The following is a 21,862-nucleotide window of genomic DNA, read 5'->3' as shown; positions in this document are numbered from 1 at the left end:
GATTTCCAACAAATCTGTTGCTCGCTCCATTGTTCCGAAGAACAGAGTCTTAGTCATCTTGCCCATGAGGCATGGTTCGCAAGCATCAACTGATTCATAATCAAGTGATTCCAAAAGCCCATCAGCATGGAGTTTCTTCATGCGCTTTACACCAATATGACCTAAACGGTAGTGCCACAAATAAGTTGCACTATCATTATTAACTTTGCATCTTTTTGTTTCAATATTATGATTATGTGTATCACTACGATCGAGATCCAATGAACTATTTTCATTGGGTGTGTAACCATATAAGGTTTTATTCATGTAAACAGAACAACAATTTATTCTCTTACTTAAATGAATAACCGTATTACAATAAACATGATCAAATCATATTCATGCTTAACGCAAACACCAAATAACACTTATTCAGGTTCAACACTAATCCCGAAAGTATAGGGAGTGTGCGATGATGATCATATCAATCTTGGAACCACTTCCAACACACATCGTCACTTCACCCTTAACTAGTCTCTGTTTATTCTGCAACTCCCGTTTCGAGTTACTAATCTTAGCAACTGAACTAGTATCAAATACTGAGGGGTTGCTATAAACACTAGTGAAGTACACATCAATAACATGTATATCAAATATACTTATGTTCACTTTGCCATCCTTCTTATCCGCCAAATACTTGGGGCAGTTCCGCTTCCAGTGACCAGTCCCTTTGTAGTAGAAACACTTAGTCTCAGGCTTAGGACCAGACTTGGGCTTCTTCACTTGAGCAGCAACTTGCTTGCTGTTCTTCTTGAAGTTCCCCTTCTTCCCTCTGCCCTTTTCTTGAAACTAGTGGTCTTGTCTACCATCAACACTTGATGTTTTTCTCGATTTCTACCTTCGTCAATTTCCGCATTACGAAGAGCTTGGGAATCGTTTCCGTTATCCCTTGCATATCATAGTTCATCACGAAGTTCTACTAACTTGGTGATGGTGACTAGAGAATTCTATCAATCACTATCTTATCTGGAAGATTAACTCCCACTTGATTCAAGCGATTGTAGTACTCAGACAATCTGAGCATATGCTCACTAGTTGAGCGATTCTCCTCCATCTTTTAGCTATAGAACTTGTTGGAGACTTCATATCTCCCAACTCGGGTATTTGCTTGAAATATTAACTTCAACTCCTGGAACATCTCATATGCTCCATGACGTTCAAAACGTCTTTGAAGTCCCGATTCTAAGCCATTAAGCATGGTGCACTGAACTATCAAGTAGTCATCATATTGAGCTAGCCAAACGTTCATAACGTCTGCATCTTCTCCTGCAATAGGTCCGTCACCTAGCGGTGCATCAAGGACATAATTCTTCTGTGCAGCAATGAGGATAAACCTCATATCACGGATCCAATCCGCATCATTGCTACTAACATCTTTCAACACAATTTTCTCTAGGAACATATCAAAATAAACACAGGGAAACAACAACGCGAGCTATTGATCTACAACATAATTTGCAAAATACTACCAGGACTAAGTTCATGATAAATTTAAGTTCAATTAATCATATTACTTAAGAACTCCCACTTAGATAGACATCCCTCTAATCCTCTAAGTGATTACGTGATCCAAATCAACTAAACCATGTCCGATCATCGCGTGAGATGGAGTAGTTTCATTGGTGAACATCACTATGTTGATCATATCTACTATATGATTCACGCTCGACCTTTCGGTCTCCGTGTTCCGAGGCCATATCTGTATATGCTTGGCTCATCAAGTATAACCTGAGTATTCCGCGTGTGCAACTGTTTTGCACCCGTTGTATTTGAACGTAGAGCCTATCACACCCGATCATCACCTGGTGTCTGGGCACGACAAACTTTGGCAACGGTGCATACTCAGGGAGAACACTTCTTGATAATTTAGTGAGAGATCATCTTATAATGCTACCGTCAATAAAAGCAAGATAAGATGTATAAAAGATAAACATCATACGCAATCAAAATATGTGACATGATATGGCCATCATCATCTTGCGCCTTTGATTTCCATCTCCAAAGTACTGTTATGATCTCTATCGTCACCGGCATGACACCATGATCTCCATCATCTTGATCTATATCAATGTGTCGTCACGTGGTCGTCTCGCCAACAATTGCTCTTGCAACTATTGCTATCGCATAGCAATAAAGTAAAGCAGTTATTGGGCGCTTGCATCTTATGCAATAAAGAGACAACCATAAGGATTTTGCCAGTTGCCGATAACTTCAACAAAACATGATCATCTCATACAACAACTTATATCTCATCACGTCTTGACCATATCACATCACAACATGCCCTGCAAAAACAAGTTAGACGTCCTCTACTTTGTTGATGCAAGTTTTACGTGGCTGCTACGGGCTTAAGCAAGAACCAATCTTACCTACGCATCAAAACCACAACGATAGTTTGTCAAGTTGGTGTTGTTTTAGCCTTCGCAAGGACTAGGCGTAGCCACACTCGGTTCAACTAAAGTTGGAGAAACTGTCACCCGCTAGCCACCTTTGTGCAAAGCACGTCGGGAGAACCGGTCTCGCGTAAGCGTACGCGTAATGTCGGTCCGGGCCGCTTCATCCAACAATACCGCCGAACCAAAGTATGACATGCTGGTAAGCAGTATGACTTATATCGCCCACAACTCACTTGTGTTCTACTCGTGCATATAACATCAACACATAAAACCTAGGCTCTGATACCACTGTTGGGGAACGTAGTAATTTCAAAAAAAATCCTACGCACACGCAAGATCATGTGATGCATAGCAACGAGGGGAGAGTGTGATCTACGTACCATGTAGATCGACAACGGAAGCGTTTGGTTGATGTAGTCGTACGTCTCCACAGTTCGACCGATCCAAGCACCGTTACTCCAGCACCTCCGAGTTCTTGGCACACGTTCAGCTCGATGACGATCCCCGGGCTCCGATCCAGCAAAGCGTCGGGGAGGAGTTCCGTCAGCACGACGTGGTGACGATCTTGATGTTCTACCGTGCAGGACTTTGCCTAAGCACCGCTACAATATGACCGAGGTGGAATATGGTGGAGGGGGGCACCGCACACGGCTAAGGAACGATCACGAAGATCAACTTGTGTTCATGGGGTGCCCCTTGCCTCAGTATATAAAGGATGGAGGAGGAGGAGGCCGGCCAAGGCACTTGGTGCGGCCAGGATGTGGAGTCCTACTAGGACTCCAAGTCCTAGTAGGAGTCCATCAAGAGGGGAGGAAGGGAGAAGGAAGTGGGGGAGAAGGAAAGGTGGCCGGCCCCCTTTTCCCTAGTCCAATTCGGACTAGAGGGGAGGGGGGCGCAGCAGCCCCTTGTCCCTTTCTCCTCTTCCCACTAAAGCCCATCAAGGCCCATTGCTTCTCCCGTAACTACCCGGTACTCCGAAAAATACCCGAATCACTCGGAACCTTTCCGATGTCCGAATATAGTCGTCCAATATATCGATCTTTACGTCTCGACCATTTCGAGACTCCTCGTCATGTCCCCGATCTCATCCGGGACTCCGAACTCCTTCGGTACATCAAAACTCATAAACTCATAATATAACTGTCATCGAAACCTTAAGCGTGCGGACCCTACGGTTCGAGAACAATGTAGACATGACCGAGACACGTCTCCGGTCAATAACCAATAGCGGGACCTGGATGCCCATATTGGCTCCTACATATTCTACGAAGATCTTTATCGGTCAGACCGCATAACAACATACGTTGTTCCCTTTGTCATCGGTATGTTACTTGCCCGAGATTCGATCATCGGTATCCAATACCTAGTTCAATCTCGTTACCGGCAAGTCTCTTTACTCGTTCTGTAATACATCATCCCGCAACTAACTCATTAGTTGAAATGCTTGCAAGGCTTAAGTGATGTGCATTATCGAGAGGGCCCAGAGATACCTCTCCGGAGTGACAAATCCTAATCTCGAAATACGCCAACCCAACATGTACCTTTGGAGACACCTGTAGAGCTCCTTTATAATCACCCAGTTACGTTGTGACGTTTGGTAGCACACAAAGTGTTCCTCCGGCACACGGGAGTTACATAATCTCATAGTCATAGGAGCATGTATAAGTCATGAAGAAAGCAATAGCAACATACTAAACGATCGGGTGCTAAGCTAATGGAATGGGTCATGTCAATCAGATCATTCAACTAATGATGTGATCCCGTTAATCAAATAACAACTCTTTGTCCATGGTTAGGAAACATAACCATCTTTGATTAACGAGCTAGTCAAGTAGAGGCATACTAGTGACACTCTGTTTGTCTATGTATTCACACATGTATTATGTTTCCGGTTAATACAATTCTAGCATGAATAATAAACATTTATCATAATATAAGGAAATAAATAATAACTTTATTATTGCCTCTAGGGCATATTTCCTTCAGGAACTGCGTCAGGAAGTAAAGGATATAAACAGCCATCCCCACAGCCCGAGGATCCAGAACGGTCCCTCGATCCGGACTCCGAAGAGGATCCGGACATATCGGTGGAGCTGATTGACGGGGTGTTTCATCAGCTAAGCAAGGACAATACCTTGGTGGCCATTACGACTGATTACCCAGGGTTAATCCCGGCCTCCCAGGTAACAGAGAGCGGAGTCTCATCCCCTTGAGAAGGAATCCATTCTCACGCATTTCAGTTTTTCTGACAACGACCGTGTTTTGCAGGGGAGGTTTCCGAGGCGGGAGGCCGAACCTGCGGTGGCTAGCCAACGAGGGGCCGCAGGGCCCCGTGGGGTAAAAAGGAATGTAGTCCGGACTGAGACGCCGGCGCAAAGGTATAGCACACCCTCTTTTTCCCTGGTGTTATTCCTTCAGAGCATATTAACGTTCGTGCTATCTTCAGGACGAAGAGACCTCGCCGGACTATATCCGGAGAGGTTGCCAATCGCGCCTCCACCAGCCAGGTTCCAACGCCTGGCCCAGAAGCGAAAGCGAACACAAGGCGCGCACCGGACACTCCTCCGACAGAGGATGCGGACAGGCTGTCTGCCACCAATTCTGAGGTGGAGAGTGCCATGAACCACAGGTGTCGCCGGACAGTTCTTCGCGACGCTTGTTTCTCCCAAGAGGCATTAGATGTCTTCAATTCGGGAGGCTCAAAATGGTTTAGCCAGAGCCACGGAGCAATATGTAAAAGACATACGAGTAAGAAAATTTTGGTAAATATATATATACCAGTAGCCCCCAAGACTTGAAACAGTTAGAGTAACTGATTTAAGGATCATTTGTTATGCAGGTTCTTACAGAGAAGAATACCGTACTGTCCCAGGAGCTGGAAGAGTGCAAAGCCCAACTGGAGGCCGCACTAGCCGCGGCAGGGGAGCCCAAAGAGACCCCCTCTGGTAAGATACACTTCGAAAGATTAGTATTTTGCGAAGTGCGGCGTGGGTGTAAATCTGACAAATCATATTGCAGGGGAGCCCAAAGAGACCCCCTCTGGATCCGGAGAGGCAACAACTCTTACGCCGGCTAAAGGCCGGTGAGAGTATGCTGACAAGGGTGAGGCGGGAGAAGAATGATATTCAGGATGCCAACACCAAGCTGGACGTTGAACTTAAAGATGTTCGTGGCCAGCTATCGGACTCTACTAAGGAGAATCAACGGCTTCGACACGGCATATTTAGTAAGTGCTTAAGCGAATCTTTGAAAGAAAAGAGTTCGGCGAGGAAGTCGACTAATAGAGTAATGTCTGTAGGTATGCTAACGGGTCGTCCCGCAGAGGAGATGCCCGATTCTACGGGTAACCTTCTTCCCGAGCTCTTGCAACTGCACGAGCGAGTTCGGCAGGCGATGCGAGGCGTTGCCCAAGCCTTATGGCCTTCCCACTCCATGCCCGAGGGCCTTGGAGAGCTTTCGGAGAAGCTTAAGGGAGCTCGGCGGCGCTTCCGGTTGTGGAAGATATCGGCCTGCCGACAAGGCGCTAGGGAGGCCTGGGCCATGGTGAAGACGCGGTACATGAAGTTTGACCCAAACCACATGGCCAAGGTCGGACCTATGGGGCCTGACGGGAAGGAGATCCCTGTAAGCTTAGTGTAGGGCCAAGTAGAATTGGCCGCAAAGTATTCCCAGCAGGACTGTAAGTTAGACAGCCTGCTAGATGGTATTGAAGAGGAATACAATCAGTCAGAGTGACTATGTAATTTTTAATTGACATGTGTAATGCCTTCTAGCCGGATTGTAGATCGTTTGTCGTTGCCGACCTTTTCGCTTCAACATCAAGACCTGACGGTCCGGAGTGTGTCTGAATACCCTACCGGTTATGTAAGAACCAAGGTATGCATGGAGACCAGGCGTAGGGGTCATTAGTGCTTTATCAGACAAGTTCCCAACTAGTTATGTTATATTACATGGTTAGTAAGAAACATCTTCCAGAGAGAATAGTTCCGTTAGGGGTTCCTTTCTCTGGGAGGCATGCCCTAAAGTGCATGTCCGGACTGCAAACGCAGGAAAATCATCTGGGGGCATATATATAAATAAGTAAAATAGGTCATATTTTAGTTCACCGACCGAATATTCCCTTAAGAACGCTAGCTTTCGGCTTCACCCAGTCTGAGGTACACATCCGGCTGATCCGGCAGTAACAATCGCAGAGGTGCTCCCTTTACCACCTAGCCGAACAATCGGGAACGTAGGGGTAAGCACAGGAGCCAGGCAACCCAGCTTGGCCAAAACTTAAGTCATATCGATGCATATAATGGTGAAGAAAAGGTACATGCGGAAGTTTGACACATGTGGTGGGCGTGAAGCCCGTATAAATAAGCTTCTGTTAAAGAAGCCCCCAGGTTTAATGAGCGCGAGTAGCACGTCACTTAAGGAGCCTTTAAGGGCTATAAAAGAAAAGAGGGGAAGGAGAGAAATGTAAGACAGAAAATGTAAAAAATGGACAGATGAAGGAGACAAACACAGAGTTCGGCGCTAGGCATAGAATCTTCAGAGATGGGCTGTGTTCCATGGGTTCGGCTCGAGTCGGTCATCCGACGCATCTCGCAGGCGGTATGCTCCACCGGTCAGGACTTGGTCGATTATGAAGGGACCTTCCCACTTGGGCTTCAGCTTGTCCTTTTTATTGTCCGGCAGGCGTAGAACTAATTCGCCAACGTTGTAGTTTTTGGCCCGCACTTCTCTGCTTTGATATCTTCGAGCCTGGTGTTGATAGAATGCGGAACGGGCTTTTGCCATGTCGCGCTCCTCCTCTAAGGCGTCTAAACTGTCCCGCCGATCGAGCTCGGCTTCCCTTTCTTCATACATGTGCACTCGAGGTGAGTCATGAATTATGTCGCAGGGCAAGACTGCCTCTGCGCCGTACACCATAAAAATGGTGTGTATCCGGTGGTGCGATTCGACGTGGTCCGCAGCCCCCAGAGTACGGAGTTGAGCTCCTCTACCCAGTGCGTGTTAGATTCCTTGAGGGACCGCACTAATCTGGGTTTGATGCCGCTCATGATGAGACCATTTGCACGTCCGACCTGACCGTTAGTTTGTGGGTGATAGACGGAAGCATAATCGAGCTTGATGCCCATGTTTTTGCACCAGAGTTTTACCTCATCGGTCATAAAGTTCATGTCGTTATCGGTGATGATGCTATGGGGGACGCCATAACGGTGTACGACCCCGGATATAAAGTCTATCACAGGTTTGGATTCAGCCGTCTTAACAGGCTTGGCTTCTATCCATTTGGTGAACTTATCCACCATGACCAGTAAGTTTTTTTTCTTGTGGGTTCCGCCTTTAAGGGGTCCCACCATGTCAAGCCCCCAGATCGCGAAAGGCCAAGTGATGGGGATAGTTTTCAGGGTGGTGGGTGGTATATGGCTTTGGTTTGCAAAAAGCTGGCAACCGATGCATCGTTGGACCAAGTCCTGAGCGTCCGCTCGGGCCGTCGGCCAATAAAAGCCTGTACAGAAAGCCTTGCTTACAAGGGACCGGGCTGCGGCATGATGACCACCGAGTCCGGCATGAATTTCAGCCAGCAGGCTCCGCTCTTCCTCTTCAGAGATGCACCTTTGAACGACTCCGGTAGTGCTTTTCTTATAAAGTTCTCCCTCATGGACTTTATAGGCTTTAGATCGCCGCACTATACAGCGTGCCTCGTTTTGGTCCTCTGGGAGTTCCTGCCTAGTAAGGTAGGCTAGGAATGGTTCTGTCCATGGGGCGATAACGACCATTAGTACGTGGGCTGAGGTTGTGATTTCATTGGCAGAGCCTCCGATTATGTCAGATTGTTCGGCGTCGGACAGTGCGGTTGGGTCCGGGCTAATATTGCCATGTTCCCCTTCCCATACTACGGATGGCTTGAACAGCCTTTCCAGGAAGATGTTGGGGGGACCGCATCGCGTTTTGCGCCGATGGTGCCAGGACGTCTGCCGCCTGATTGTTTTCTCGGGCTATATGGTGAAATTCGAGCCCCTCAAACCGAGCTGACATTTTGAGGACGGCGTTGCGGTAAGCTGCCATTTTTGGATCCTTGGCATCGAAGTCTCCATTTATTTGGGATATCGCGAGGTTCGAATCCCCGCGCACCTCTAGGCGTTGAATGCCCATGGATACTGCCATCCGGAGACCATGTAAAAGGGCCTCATATTCGGCTGCATTGTTGGAGTCCGTGTACATAATCTGGAGTACATATTGAACTGTGTCTCCTGTGGGGGATGTCAAAATGACGCCGGCCCCTAGTCCGGCCAACATTTTGGAACCGTCAAAGTGCATGATCCAGTTTGAATATGTGCCATACTCTTTAGGGAGTTCGGCCTCCGTCCATTCTGCGACGAAGTCGGCCAAAACTTGCGACTTGATAGCTCACCGTGGCCTATAAGTTATGTCGAACGGGAGGAGCTCGATGTCCCATTTTGCATTCCGGACCATTGCATCACGGTTGTTTATAATATCGTTGAGTGGTACTTCCGATGCTACTGTGATTGAACACTCTTGAAAGTAGTGTCGTAGCTTCTGGGATGCCATGAATACCGCATATGCAATCTTTTGATAATGTGGGTACCGTGATTTGCATGGGGTGAGGACAGTGGACACATGGTAAACCGGCTTTTGAAGGGGGAATTTGTGTCCGTCCGTTTCCCGCTCGACGACGAGTACTGCGCTGACAATTTGATGGGTTGCTGCAATGTACAATAGCATTGGTTCGCCGATGTTTGGCGCGGCCAGGACAGGGTTTGTTGCCAATATGGCTTTTATTTCCTCGAGTCTGGCCATGGCGGCATCCGTCCACTCAAAGTGTTCGGTGCGCCGAAGGAGGCGGTAGAGGGGTAGCGCCTTTTCTCCCAAACGGGAGATAAAGCGTCTTAGAGCCGCCATGCATCCGGTTAATTTTTGTATTTGTTTGAGGTCCTTTGGGATATCCAATTGTGACAAAGCTCGGATCTTGGCTGGATTTGCTTCGATTCCTCTACCGGATACAATGAAGCCCAAGAGCTTTCCGGCTGGAACGCCGAAAATGCATTTTTCCGGATTTAGCTTGATGTCATATGCTCGGAGGTTGTCAAATGTAAGCCTCAAGTCATCTACTAGAGATTCAACATGTCTTGTTTTTAAGACCACATCATCCACGTATGCCTCTACTGTTTTGCCGATCTGGTTAGCCAGACATGTCTGAATCATGCGCTGATATGTTGTGCCGGCATTTTTGAGCCCGAAAGGCATTGTGTTGAAGCAGAATGGGCCATATGGGGTGAGGAATGCCGTTGCGGCTTGGTCTGACTCGGCCATCTTGATTTGATGGTAACCGGAGTATGCGTCGAGGAAGCACAACGAATCGTTTCCTGCAGTGGCGTCGATAATTTGATCGATGCGGGGGAGGGGGGAGGGATCCTTTGGGGAAGCCTTGTTAAGGTCTTTGAAGTCAACGCACAGGCGCCAGGATTTGTCCTTGTTTGGTACCATCACCAAGTTTGCTAGCCAGTCCGGATGTTTTATGTCTCTGATGAATCCGGCTTCCAATAGTTTGGCTAGCTCCTCTCCCATTGCCTGTCTCTTGGGCTCAGAGAAATGCCGAAGGGCTTGTTTGACAGGTTTGAATCCTTTTAGGATATTTAAGCTGTGTTCGGCCAGCCTGCGTGGGATTCCTGGCATGTCTGAAGGGTGCCAGGAAAAAATGTCCCAGTTCTCCCGTAGGAATTCTCGCAGTGCGGCGTCTACATCGGGGTTTAATCGTGCCCCGATGGAAGCTGTTTTATTGGGGTCCGTTGGATGGACCTAAAATTTGACTATTTCATCCGCTGGTTTAAAGGAGGTGGACTTGGATCTTTTGTCGAGTATCACATCATCCCTGTTTACCGTGGAGCGCAGCGTAGTCAGTTCCTCAGCCGCTAGGGCTTCGGACAGTGCCTCAAGGGCCAATGCGGCTGTCTTGTTTTCGGCATGGAGTGATATGTCCGGATCACTAGCGAGAGTGATGATTCCGTTCGGCCCGGGCATCTTGAGCTTCATGTACCCGTAATGGGGTATTGCTTGGAAGATTGTAAACGCTTCCCGCCCCAGCAGAGCATGGTGTCTGCTACTGAACGGGGCCACTTGGAATGTGACCTCTTCGGACCTATAATTATCCGGCGTGCCGAACACCACATCTAGTGTGATTTTTCCTGTACAGCGCGCTTCCTGACTGGGGATTATTCCTCTAAAGGTTGTGCTACTTCGCTCAATGCGGTTCCAGTCTATTTCCCTTTTTTTGAAGGGTTTCCTCATAAATGAGGTTCAATCCGCTGCCTCCGTCCATGGGTACCTTGGTGAGGCGAAAGCCGTCCACTATAGGACTGAGTACCAATGCGGCTGGTGCTCGAGCTGTTCGGAATTTAGGTTCATCACTGGCATTAAAAGTAATAGCCGTGTCACTCCATGGGTTTATGGTTGCTACTTGATAGACTTCGGCGAGGCTGCGGAGTGTTCTTTTTCGCATATTATTTGATGCGGAAGTCTCGAAGACTGTTAAGACTGTACTGGAGTCCCTGAGGTGGCTTTCTGCGTCCTCCGGAATTAGGAGATCTTCGCCCCTTTTGGCCACCTGCCAGAGTATCCAACATGCTCTAAGGCTATGAGTTGGTGTGGCGTCCTCTGTACTATGAATTTTACAGGGTCCATTAAGCCATCCCTCCAGTACGGTTCCATGCCCTGTAGAGGGTTTTGGTTTTTTGGTTTTTAACCCGGGTGTCTGATGATGATGCACCCTTTTATTTCGGACGAGGTTTCTATTCAGGGCCGGATTGTCCCAAAATTTAGTTTCGGTTTTCCGGGCGCTTTCCATCGCACAGTACTTTTGTACTATGGTCGCCAAGTCAGCAAAGCGTGTAAGATCACGACGACCTGTGGCGTTGAGGATTCCCTTGTCCGTGCAATTATTGCAGAAGATTGAGATTGCGTCTTCCTCGCGGCAGTCCTTTATCCTGTTCATAACTAGGAGGAACCTTGCCCAGTAATGATGTACTGTTTCTTCGGGCTTTTGCCTGATTTGGGATAGATCGCTTATGTTCGGGTGGGTGGGTGGAATTAAATCCGGAACTTCACCCAATCTAAGACTCAGAGGCCAAGGAGTTTCCGAACTCTGAAGTTTGGATTCTTGGATGTTGTCCAGTGAATCTAGCCCGTTTCCTGATTCTAAGTTCAGGTCTTGAGTTACATCCTCCCCTCCGTGGGTATCCGGCTTGGAGGGATCGGGAATCCGGACGTAGCTAGTCCTTAAGATAGATGAAGAGTCGCCGCATTGTGCCTCTACCACGGCAATGTGATGGGTGACTTGGGGAGAATTAATTTCTCTTAGATCGGGTTTAAGCCCAACCTGGTCATAATCCGTAGTGACCCCCAAGGCGGTGATGCGATCCAAGAGCTTGTTTACGGAAGAGAGCTCCATTGGATCTAACTGCTCAACGAGTTCCGAGCTGACATGAAGATTGCTTTTGATGACCCGAGAGGTCACCGTCGGCGCAACGGCCGAACAGGCGGTCATGAGAAAACCGCCTAGCCGGAGAGTTTGGCCGACAGCCAAGGCTCCCTTAGTAACGGCGCCGTCTTTAAAGACGGGAAGAGGCATCCTTCCTGATTGCGACGGCACAGAGGAACTCTCAATGAAAGCACCAATGTCGGTGTTAAAACCGGCGGATCTCGGGTAGGGGGTCCCGAACTGTGCGTCTAGGCCGGATGGTAACAGGAGGCAAGGAACACGATGTTTTACCCAGGTTCGGGCCCTCTTGATGGAGGTAAAACCCTACGTCCTGCTTGATTAATATTGATGATATGGATAGTACAAGAGTAGATCTACCACGAAATCAAGGAGGCTAAACCCTAGAAGCTAGCCTATGGTATGATTGTTGTATGATGAAGTTGTCCTACGGACTAAGACCCTCCGGTTTATATAGACACCGGAGAGGGTTAGGATTACACAAAGTCGGTTACAATGGTAGAAGATACAAATATCCGCATCGCCAAGCTTGCCTTCCACGCCAAGGAAAGTCCCATCCGGACACGGGACGAAGTCTTCAATCTTGTATCTTCATAGTCCTGGAGTCCGGCTGAAGGTATAGTCCGGCTACCTGGACACCCCCTAATCCAGGACTCCCTTAGTGAGGATCAAGCGGGGAGAGGGTTTGGGCGCCTAGGGTTAGAGTTGGTTGGGCCTTGGGCCTTAGGAGGAAAGGGATAGGCCGGTCTGGGGGCTGAGGGGAGTAGGGGTACTGATCTGTGTTGCTCTCTCTTCCTCCAAATTCTTTCCTTTTTTAATTTTTTTAGAATAGGAAAAACTTAGAGGAAAAGAATGAAAGGGTAGGAGTGGAATTCCCACACGTGACATATTTTCCTCGAGACAAGAAAATATAGAGGATTTAATGAAAAAGGTCAGAGAGAGTTTAGAACATACAAATTCAAATAAGTTTGAATAACACCCAAAACTATTTGAATTTGGAAGCAATTTAAATGGAGACCAAAAGAGATGAGATAAGGACTCCAGAATCTGGAAACGGAAGAGACTTAAAATGCAAGTTTGTTTGGGTTGATTCCATACGAATGGAATATTTATTATAGCCCCCTAATATTGGGAGGATATGTTATAAAGAGAATCACCATGTGAATTCCCTCAGTTTAAATAGATCAACGATCTATGCATTTATTTGGTTGAGTTGAGATGCAAAGATTAATGACTTGATGGCATGATGACATGATGCAATGCAAAAATAAAAGAGCAAGAAAAATAAACACACGGCGGCAACGAAATTACTGGAAGTCATCTGAAGCTCCGGTCTTGGGGCGTTACAACACTCCACCACTACAAGAGGATCTCGTCCCGACATCTAGGGATGGCACCGGAGGGAACGGAAGAGGAAGAGGAGAGGTAAAACTAAGTTGCTTATTTTGGCAAATGAGTGAAACCAATGAACCTTAGAGGTTGAACAACTTGAAAGAAAGAATACAACGAAGATGAGCAAAGTTGAAAACACTTCGTTAGAAAAGAGGAACAAGAACCTTACTAGAGCCTTGTAGGTTGAGACATATAAGAAAAGGGTTGCAATGGACAAGAAATACAAGCAAGCACTCCGGTAGAAACGAGATGTACAAGGAACGATAAGGATCAATTACGACAACACTCCGGTTGGAAAATGGAAGGCATAGAATATGAACTTGGCAAGATGAAAGCACTTGGATGCGACTCTGGTCAGAAAAGGAATGATAGACACAACACTCCGGTTAGAACAAGATACAGAAGGAGTAAGAATGATATAATTTAGACAGCACTCCGACTGTAAATGGAAAGAATTCAACATGAACTTGACAAGATGAGAGGATACTTGATGAGATCAATGACACACTGCCTCCGGAAAAAAGAATAGAAAATAGATCATTGGAATAATAGAATGGAGAAGAAAATGCCAAACTTCTGCCACAAATGACCTTGGAAGGCACCCTTCCAAGAAGGTTATAACGGAGTTGTAGGAAAACCGACAATGAAACAAAAAAGCTTGTAGTGGGTTTATGGAAAACTACTCAAAATTATGAGGTGAAATTATGCCACTAACAGAAACGATTGATTGGATTGATATGAACAAGGAGACAAGAAACTTATTTCATCGGGGGGATGAATGAAGAACTTGGGTGATTTATAAGCACCATAAATAGCAACAATCCTTAGGGAAAGCTTTAGGTGAAATATAACCCAAGATAACTCCAATGAAGAGATTGATGGGTTGCAAAGGATCTCATGAACGAATTGAAAATGATGGGTTTACAATATGTCATTCCAGACAACTTGTAAATCATGAAACACAAAGGGAAATTGTCAAGAGTGACATAACACCACCTCAAAAGATAAGAGAGAGAAAATTGCACTTTGGATGCCAGATGAAGAATGCTTGACTCCTCAAAACAAAACATGTGTTGGGCACCATGATTATTTTAGAGTATAGCTTGGCGGGTCATAACTTTGAGAGAAATCTTGAAGAACAAATGAAGAATGAAAGGAATCCTTGACGAAACACCATGTAGAAAACTCTCAAAGAACTCCGGTAAATAAAAGAATGATCAAAACAAGTGAAGGATGAAAAAAATAAGATTGAAGCCTTGCAATGATTGGATGGGGCTTTGCGACGAGATAAAGCTGAAAACTTGGAACTCCGGAAAGAAAAGACGAAGCAACTCGAACCGAGAAATGTGACATGAAGAACAACTCTGGAGAGAAGAAACTAGATCACTTGGATGAAACAATAATAAGAATTACGTTATGCGTATCCTTCACCAATTTAAATTGATGACAAGCAATGGATTTAGCATACTACTTATTCTCGTAGAAAGGATTAAGAGAGGTATAGCGTAAACTCAATGGACCACCGGTAGGATTTAACCAACGAATAAATTGATATGATAATGAAGGAAGAGAACTCTTGAAAGAACCACTGTAAGAACTGAAAATGAACGAAGAAAAGATAAAGAAACACCGGGAAGAATTAGAGACCGAATGAAGATACTAGAGGGAATTTGATACAAGTGAACGAAGATATCATGAACTGATTAGAGGATATTTGAGCAATGCACCGGTAAGATTTGGAGAATAGTAGCTGAAAGCTGAGAATGAATAATTCTGAGATGATGGGCTCCGGAGAATCAAACTGAAAAGACTCCTGAATTTCTCCGGAAGGGTAAAAGAATGCTCATAATCGAAAACAATTATGAGAGGATGGCATAACGCTAGAACCATGAATCTTTGAGAGAACAGATAAAATTTGGAGGAAAAACTCTTCTTCGGTCTTCAAATGTTGAGAATGACGATGAGAAGCACCACCATGAATTGTTGAGGCACTCTGGAGTGAAGAATAGAAAGGTTGAACCAACGATGAAAAGAATTTGAAAAATCTTAGAGAAAGACATATGGCTGATGACAATTCATACTTACGTCATACTTTGAAAAGAATTTGAGAGTAATTTCAAGAAAATTAGAAGAGTCGGGTAAGATCCTGGGAAAAGACCTGTGGGTTAGGACCCACTCAAAAGATACACCGTTGAACGATTTAAAAGAGAGATTGCACCGGTTGAATTAAATGGCTCAAAAGAGATAACATCCTTGAAAGAGCTCGAACGAATGCAGAGTGGAAACATGAATCTTCGAGATATCTTCAGCACTCCAGAACAAAATGAATAGCGAGAAGTGAATGATTAAGAGGTGCACCGGCATGAGAAAGCATTTGAAACAAGGAAAAGATATGATCGACAAAGCTTGAATTGAACCCACCGGAGAAGAAAAGAGAACGAAGAATGATAACTTGAAGTTTCGCTGGTATCTTCGTGAGAATCACCGGATAAGAACATTGAAAGAAAAGAAAGAAGAGACTTCACATCTATAAGATGGATACTTGATTAACAAATCTGAGTCCTTGAAGAAAAAAGGATGGGAGGGCGGGAAAACAAATGCAACTTGGGACGGGTGAAACAAACACTATTGCAAAGAACTGAGAATTTGATCTCGCGAATGTTGAAATGATCGTATCCACTTGAAGATAAGCACGTCGGTTGAAAAAGAATTGGCGTGACCATCTCGATGATTGAAAAGGGTTAGTACTCCCATAGAAATGTGAGAACACCGCTTAGGAAAAGGTATGGATTCAACACTTGACTTCAAAGCAACTCGAATACCATAATCAAAACAAAAACAAAGGATTGGCTTGCAAAATAAGCCGGAAACAAACATATGATAGATCTCATATCTTATCATGTGTCTGTTGGAAAGATATCCTATTTGATACTTGAATCCCACTTATAAACTCCCGAAACTTTCTGGTTGTGCAATCAGGTGTTGGGGATATAGGGGAAGCATAATATCTCACCCAAAACTAACAATTCCTACATCCAGCTGGTGAGCCCATAACCCACAGGTCCCAGGATCGAAACCTGGCTCTGATACCAACTTGTAACACCCACGATGCGACTATATCTCCCACGTGTTGGGGCACGACTTAGAGGCATAGCCGCATTGTGGGTGTTACACAGTGCTAGCGAATCCTATTATCGCGGGAAAGAAAACCCCCCAAAAACTGCTGATACGAGGATTCGAACTCGTACACTTGCATTCTTTTACAGGTTACGCTTGACCAACCCGCAACTACTGATCAAGAGAAGCGTGAAAATACTTAAGAGCAACTTGTAGCCATGCAGTAGCGAAGTTCGGGAGTAATTTCAAAAAATGTTCGCGAACATTCAGAAAATTTAAGAATTTGTTTTCAAAAGGAAAATTTTCATCAAATTGAAAAAGTTCATGTATTCAACAAAAGTTCACGAATTCAAAAGTAGTTCATCGATTTTCAAAAAAAGTTCATCTATAAAATAAAAAGTTCATCGATTTGAAAAAAGGTTCATCAAATTTGGAAAAAGTTCATTCAAATTGAAAAAAAATTATCCATTTTTTAAATAAAAGTGCACCCAATTTCAAAAAAGTTCATGAATTTTCAAATAAATCCAAAATTTTGAAAAAAGTTCATCTGATTTTAAAATAAGTTCATCGATTTTTAAAATAAGTTCATAAAAATGTTAAAGTTCATTCATTTAAAAAAAGTAATCGAGTTTGAAAAAAGTTCATTGAAATTGAAAAAAATTCATCGATTTAAAGAAAAAGTTCATGAATTAGAACAAAATATCGTCTATTTGTAAACATTTCACGCATTTAAGAAAAAAGAAAAAAATAGGAAACAAAAAAGAAAGGGGCAAAACAGAGAGAACATGGAGGGCATTTCTTGTATGTATAAAGAGAAGGAAAGGAAGTATGTATTCAAGAGTGAGGTCGGTGGTGTAGTGATTACTAGAGTTAGCGGTTAACTGAGCGGTGGTTCGATTCCTGGCTTCGCAGCTCTCGTTTTTTGAGTTTTCAAACAGGGGAGGCGGGTGGGTGGAATGGAAGATGGGCCGAGCCCAACTAGCGTCACTGCAGGCGCCGGTTTGCGGAAACAACTATAACCGATAGGAAATGCCGACCAATCGTTACCTCCCTCTGGCTCTGGCTGCACGTCCCTTTCGTTGATCTTCCGGTGGTGATGTGGTCATATTTGCGGTGTGGCTTTATCAGTCTTGCTCCCTTTTCCCTTTCCCAACAGCAAGCGATGGTAGATCCGGAACATAGGATTTGGCAGTGACGACAAGAGAAGGAGGCTGCTCCGGCGAAGACGTATGGTGGCTGTGGCGGTGGTGTGTGTGAGGAGAACGAGCCCATGAGCGATGAGTCCAGCACAAGGAATTCCTTCTCGGCTTCCCCTTCACCTCTCGCACCGCCACCGCCATGATCGTGCCATCCTCTGTTTATCGGTTTTCCTTGCGTCTATTGGTTTTCTTTGAGTGTTTTGGTTAGCTTTGGCTCTTTCTATTGATGCAATTAGTACCGACTGGGAAATGAATCTCGTCGTTGGTGATATGTTGATTTCATTTTGTAGGGCCTAATGATGGTGACGATGTATTCTTTGATTTAATTATAAGGTATGTGATGACTGGATCGGCTCACCGCGTGATGATTACATTCCAATTCTCCGTCCTTCTTTCTTCCCCTCTTCCCCCAGTTCTTCCTCCATTTTTAGAATTTGTTTTTATTGATATTGTTCTTTGTGCTCACAAAATAATGCAGGTTCTGTGCAGATTTCAGCCCGATTCTGCTGGATTAGAAGGTTTAGGCATTACCTATTTGGAAGGTGATGTACCTTTGTTTCTGGGGAGTTGTATACTATGGTTGTGACGCCTCTTTTTAGTTCCTCATGAGTTAGCTACCCAATTTATTTGCGTAGCCTTACTGGTGTAGATTTGCTTCGTCTGCAAACAATGATTTCGAAGCAGAAGGACACAAATGTAACCTCGGCAGAACCAACAGATTGCAGGTATACTACGAGCAAGTGTTCTTTGGTTGATAAGTTTTCTTGTTGCTATGTTTGATGTCCCTTGCGATTGGATAGGAGTGGAAAATAAATGACGACCCTGATCAAACAATACATCACATGTTTGTTACTGTAGTGGCCTACAACGCCTTACATTTGATTACAGAGGGAGTACATGCTTAGTGAGTCGTATTAGAGAGAATTGTGACTTCCAGTGTTGCTGCAGCTCAGCAACCATTACTGCTCCACAAATTTTCGTATTCACAAGTAAATCGATTTGTTTGCTTGCTTAAAGTAGTCAAGTCAATGCTATTCATGCTCCCTTCTTACTACTCGTATTGCTTGTAAGTTGTAACTGAACATTCGGTGCTATTTCTTCCTATCAGATATCAAAGTCCTATGTGGTTTGAGTTATATAAATAATCAGCATGTTGCAAACTCCACTCCAACTTTGACTGCCAAATCAGGTGAAGGAAGAGGCAAGAGGTTGGGAGCCCGCATCGAAGCAAGTTCTGAAATTATTATCATTGTGGTGAAGAATTCAGAAGCTGGTGCAGGTTGGGTAAAAGTTATAGAATCATACTAGATCTCACTCACACTTGTGGGTTCAGTCCTACAGTAACATGTTCATGGTGCAGGTTGGTTAAAAGTTCTAGAATCATACTGAGGCTAATTGGTCTGATGCCAACATTTGGCATTCCCAATACTTGGCAAGCTAACAATTGGCAATATCACAAGTTGCCAAAAATTGGCAACTTCTTGTGAGGTTGAGAAGTAAAATTGGTAATCAACCAAGCACTAGCTAATATTTGGCATTTGCCAAACGTTGGCATGCCAATTTTTGGCATCAAACCAATCATGCAGTAGATCTCACTCACACTTTGGGTTCAGTCTTTCTACAGTAACATGTGCATGGTGTAGATGAATCATGCTAGGTCTCACTCACCCTTATGGGTTCAGTCCTTCTACAGGAGCATGCTTATCTAATCAAAATGAATTGCGCCTCAAGGAGAAAACATTGAATGTGTTAATTTTAGTGCCATTAAGTCGTTGTTTGCATAGCGATGATAACATTGAATGTGTTATTTTTGTACCCCGGTGCCATGTTATCCCATGTACAGCTGTGTTCTCTATCTAATTTATATTTTCAAATGATCACAGGTTCTATACAAGGTTGAATTTGAGCTACGTACTGTTGGATTTGTTTCGTTCTTCAAGTTCAATATGTCGGCCGGTGGCGTGCAACAAGTGGAGGAATTCACCCATAATACATCAACGATTTGCCTCCCCCTACTCGTCGGTGTTTTGTGGTGGTATGTAGCTGCCACACCTTCAACCCAGCCTGCTACCCTGTGCCTCCACCTCGAGTCATGCAATCACTCTGACTCCATAACGGCTGAAATCAAGTTAATGTTGTGTTGATGTATTGTCAGGATTAAGGTTGATTGGTTACACACTTGGCTATTCTGAGCAAGGTAATTAATACATACATGAGGTCACACCTTTCTAAGCATCATCACAAGTAGGGTGATTTCTTTGAGGCTGCGACTAGGTCGGCGAAGATGCATGTATGCATGTATGATAGTCGACATTGGTAGAGCTTCCCACCTCTACTGGCTGAAACAATAATGATCTAGCAAGCTACATTTACTGTGCATTATCTTTCTGTAGTAAAATGGCACAACAAATTTTAAGCGGCACTGAAAAAATAGGACCTCAATAAGTCCCGACTCCCGAACGTTTGATTTTTAAGCATGCTAATCCGAACTCTTTTCATGGCAACTTCAGTTAAGGCGATGTTGACAAACATGGCAATTTTCTGACAAAAAATCGAACTGGAACAAAGTTGCCAAATGCGGTACTACCGCGCTGGTAGGGCGGTACTACCGCTCCTGGAACGGTACTACCGCCACTACAACCGTGACTAGTGCCGTAAAACCCGACACGAGAAAAAGACATCTCGAATCGAGGCGGTAGGAGCCAGACTGCCCAACGGTACTACGGCAGTGGGGTCAAGGGCGGTAGTACCGCTGTGATGCGGTACTGCCGCTTGTGACCCTTCGGCCGTAGTACCGCAGGCAGTGCGGTACTATCGCTGGGGTGAGAGAGAGAGAGGGAGAAGGGATCTCTCAAAGAAGCTGAGGACCAGGCGGAGGTGCCAGGCCCCCAGCGGTACTACTGCTGTGGAAACACGGCGGTACTACCGCTGCGGAGCGGTACTGCCGCGTGTGGCTTCTCAGCGGTACTACTGCTGGGTGCGCGGTACTGCCGCTTAGACCCAGACAGGACAAGGAAGAGAGGAGAGATCTCTTCAATGGACAGGAAAAGCTCGGAGGGTGAGAAGCTGATGTGTACGTGATGATTCCACCCATGCAAAACCCCAGCGGACCCCCTCTTGATAGTACGGTGCCCTCTACGCAACTAGTCCACCGAGAAAGAAACGAAAGAGCTACACCGTCTTGAAATACACTCCGAGGGGAAGAAGGCGCCTCGTGCCAGGGGAGAATCTGTGAATAATTCAAAGCACAAGATTAGTCCGCAAACATGTTGTCATCAATCACCAAAACTACCTTGAGAGAATATTGATGCTTGCCGCATCCATCAACGTCCAGTTCTTCCTCTCCGCAACACCGTTTTGTTGAGGGGTGTATGGTGTGGAATATTGATGCTTGATTCCCTCATCACTAAGAAATTCATCCAAGGTGTAGTTCTTGAACTCGGTGCCGTTGTCACTTCTTATTGTCAAGATCTTTGCATTATGTTGACGTTGTGCTTCATTTGCAAAGTCAATGACGGTTTGTTGGGTCTCGCTCTTCCTCTTGAAGAAATACACCCACGTGTACCTTGAGTAGTCATCCACAATAACCAAGCAATACTTCCTACCTCCAAGACTATTGAAGGATGGGGGCCCAAAAAGATCCATGTGAAGGAGCTCCAAGGGCCTATTTGAATAAATGATAGTCGTGGGAGGGTGAGCCTTCTCATGTAGCTTTCCTTCGATACAGGCACTGCAAGCACGATCTTTAACAAAACTAACATTCGTTAGTCCACGGACATGGCCCCCCTTGAGGAGACTTTGCAAAGATCTCATATTGACATGGGCTAAACGGCGATGCCAAAGCCATCCCACATTAACTTTAGCCATTAGGCATGTCGCGGTCTTAGTGGGTCGCTCCGAAAATTTAATCACATATAGACCGTTCTCGACATGCCCAACAAAAGCTACTTTAAGAGTCTTTCTCCACAAGAGGGCCACGGTATCGATATCAAAGAAAGTGGCAAAGCCCATGATTGCAAGTTGACGAATGGAAAGTAAATTGTATGCAAGGGACTCAACAAGCATGACCTTCTCGATCGTGAGATCATGAGAGATGACCACCTTGCCAAGTCCCAATACCTTAGAGGATGAGCCGTCACCCCACTCGACATTGGTGGGCATAGATGGAACTTTGTGCACGTCCACCACCAAGTCCTTGCTTCCGGTCATATGAT

General features: G+C 45.2%; 1 long non-coding RNA gene across 3 annotated transcripts; it reads left to right on the top strand.

The window, feature by feature from the left end:
* Positions 1-17,514: 17,514 nt before the first annotated feature.
* On the top strand, positions 17,515-19,869 carry LOC125548770 (uncharacterized). Of its 3 annotated transcripts, XR_015599804.1 has the most exons (6): positions 17,515-17,981; positions 18,127-18,190; positions 18,298-18,373; positions 18,757-18,927; positions 19,532-19,683; positions 19,804-19,869. It is a non-coding gene; the product is annotated as an uncharacterized LOC125548770 (long non-coding RNA). The 3 variants fall into 3 exon arrangements; XR_015599803.1 differs by having other exon boundaries at positions 18,757-18,856; positions 19,532-19,869; XR_007301162.2 differs by having other exon boundaries at positions 19,532-19,869.
* The last annotated feature ends 1,993 nt before the right edge of the window (positions 19,870-21,862 follow it).

The sequence above is a fragment of the Triticum urartu genome, chromosome 3A (genome assembly GCF_056163025.1).
Source record: "Triticum urartu cultivar PI428250 chromosome 3A, HENAU_Tu73, whole genome shotgun sequence".
NCBI classification, from domain to species: domain Eukaryota; kingdom Viridiplantae; phylum Streptophyta; class Magnoliopsida; order Poales; family Poaceae; genus Triticum; species Triticum urartu.
This window is presented reverse-complemented; position numbering and strand designations above follow the sequence as displayed.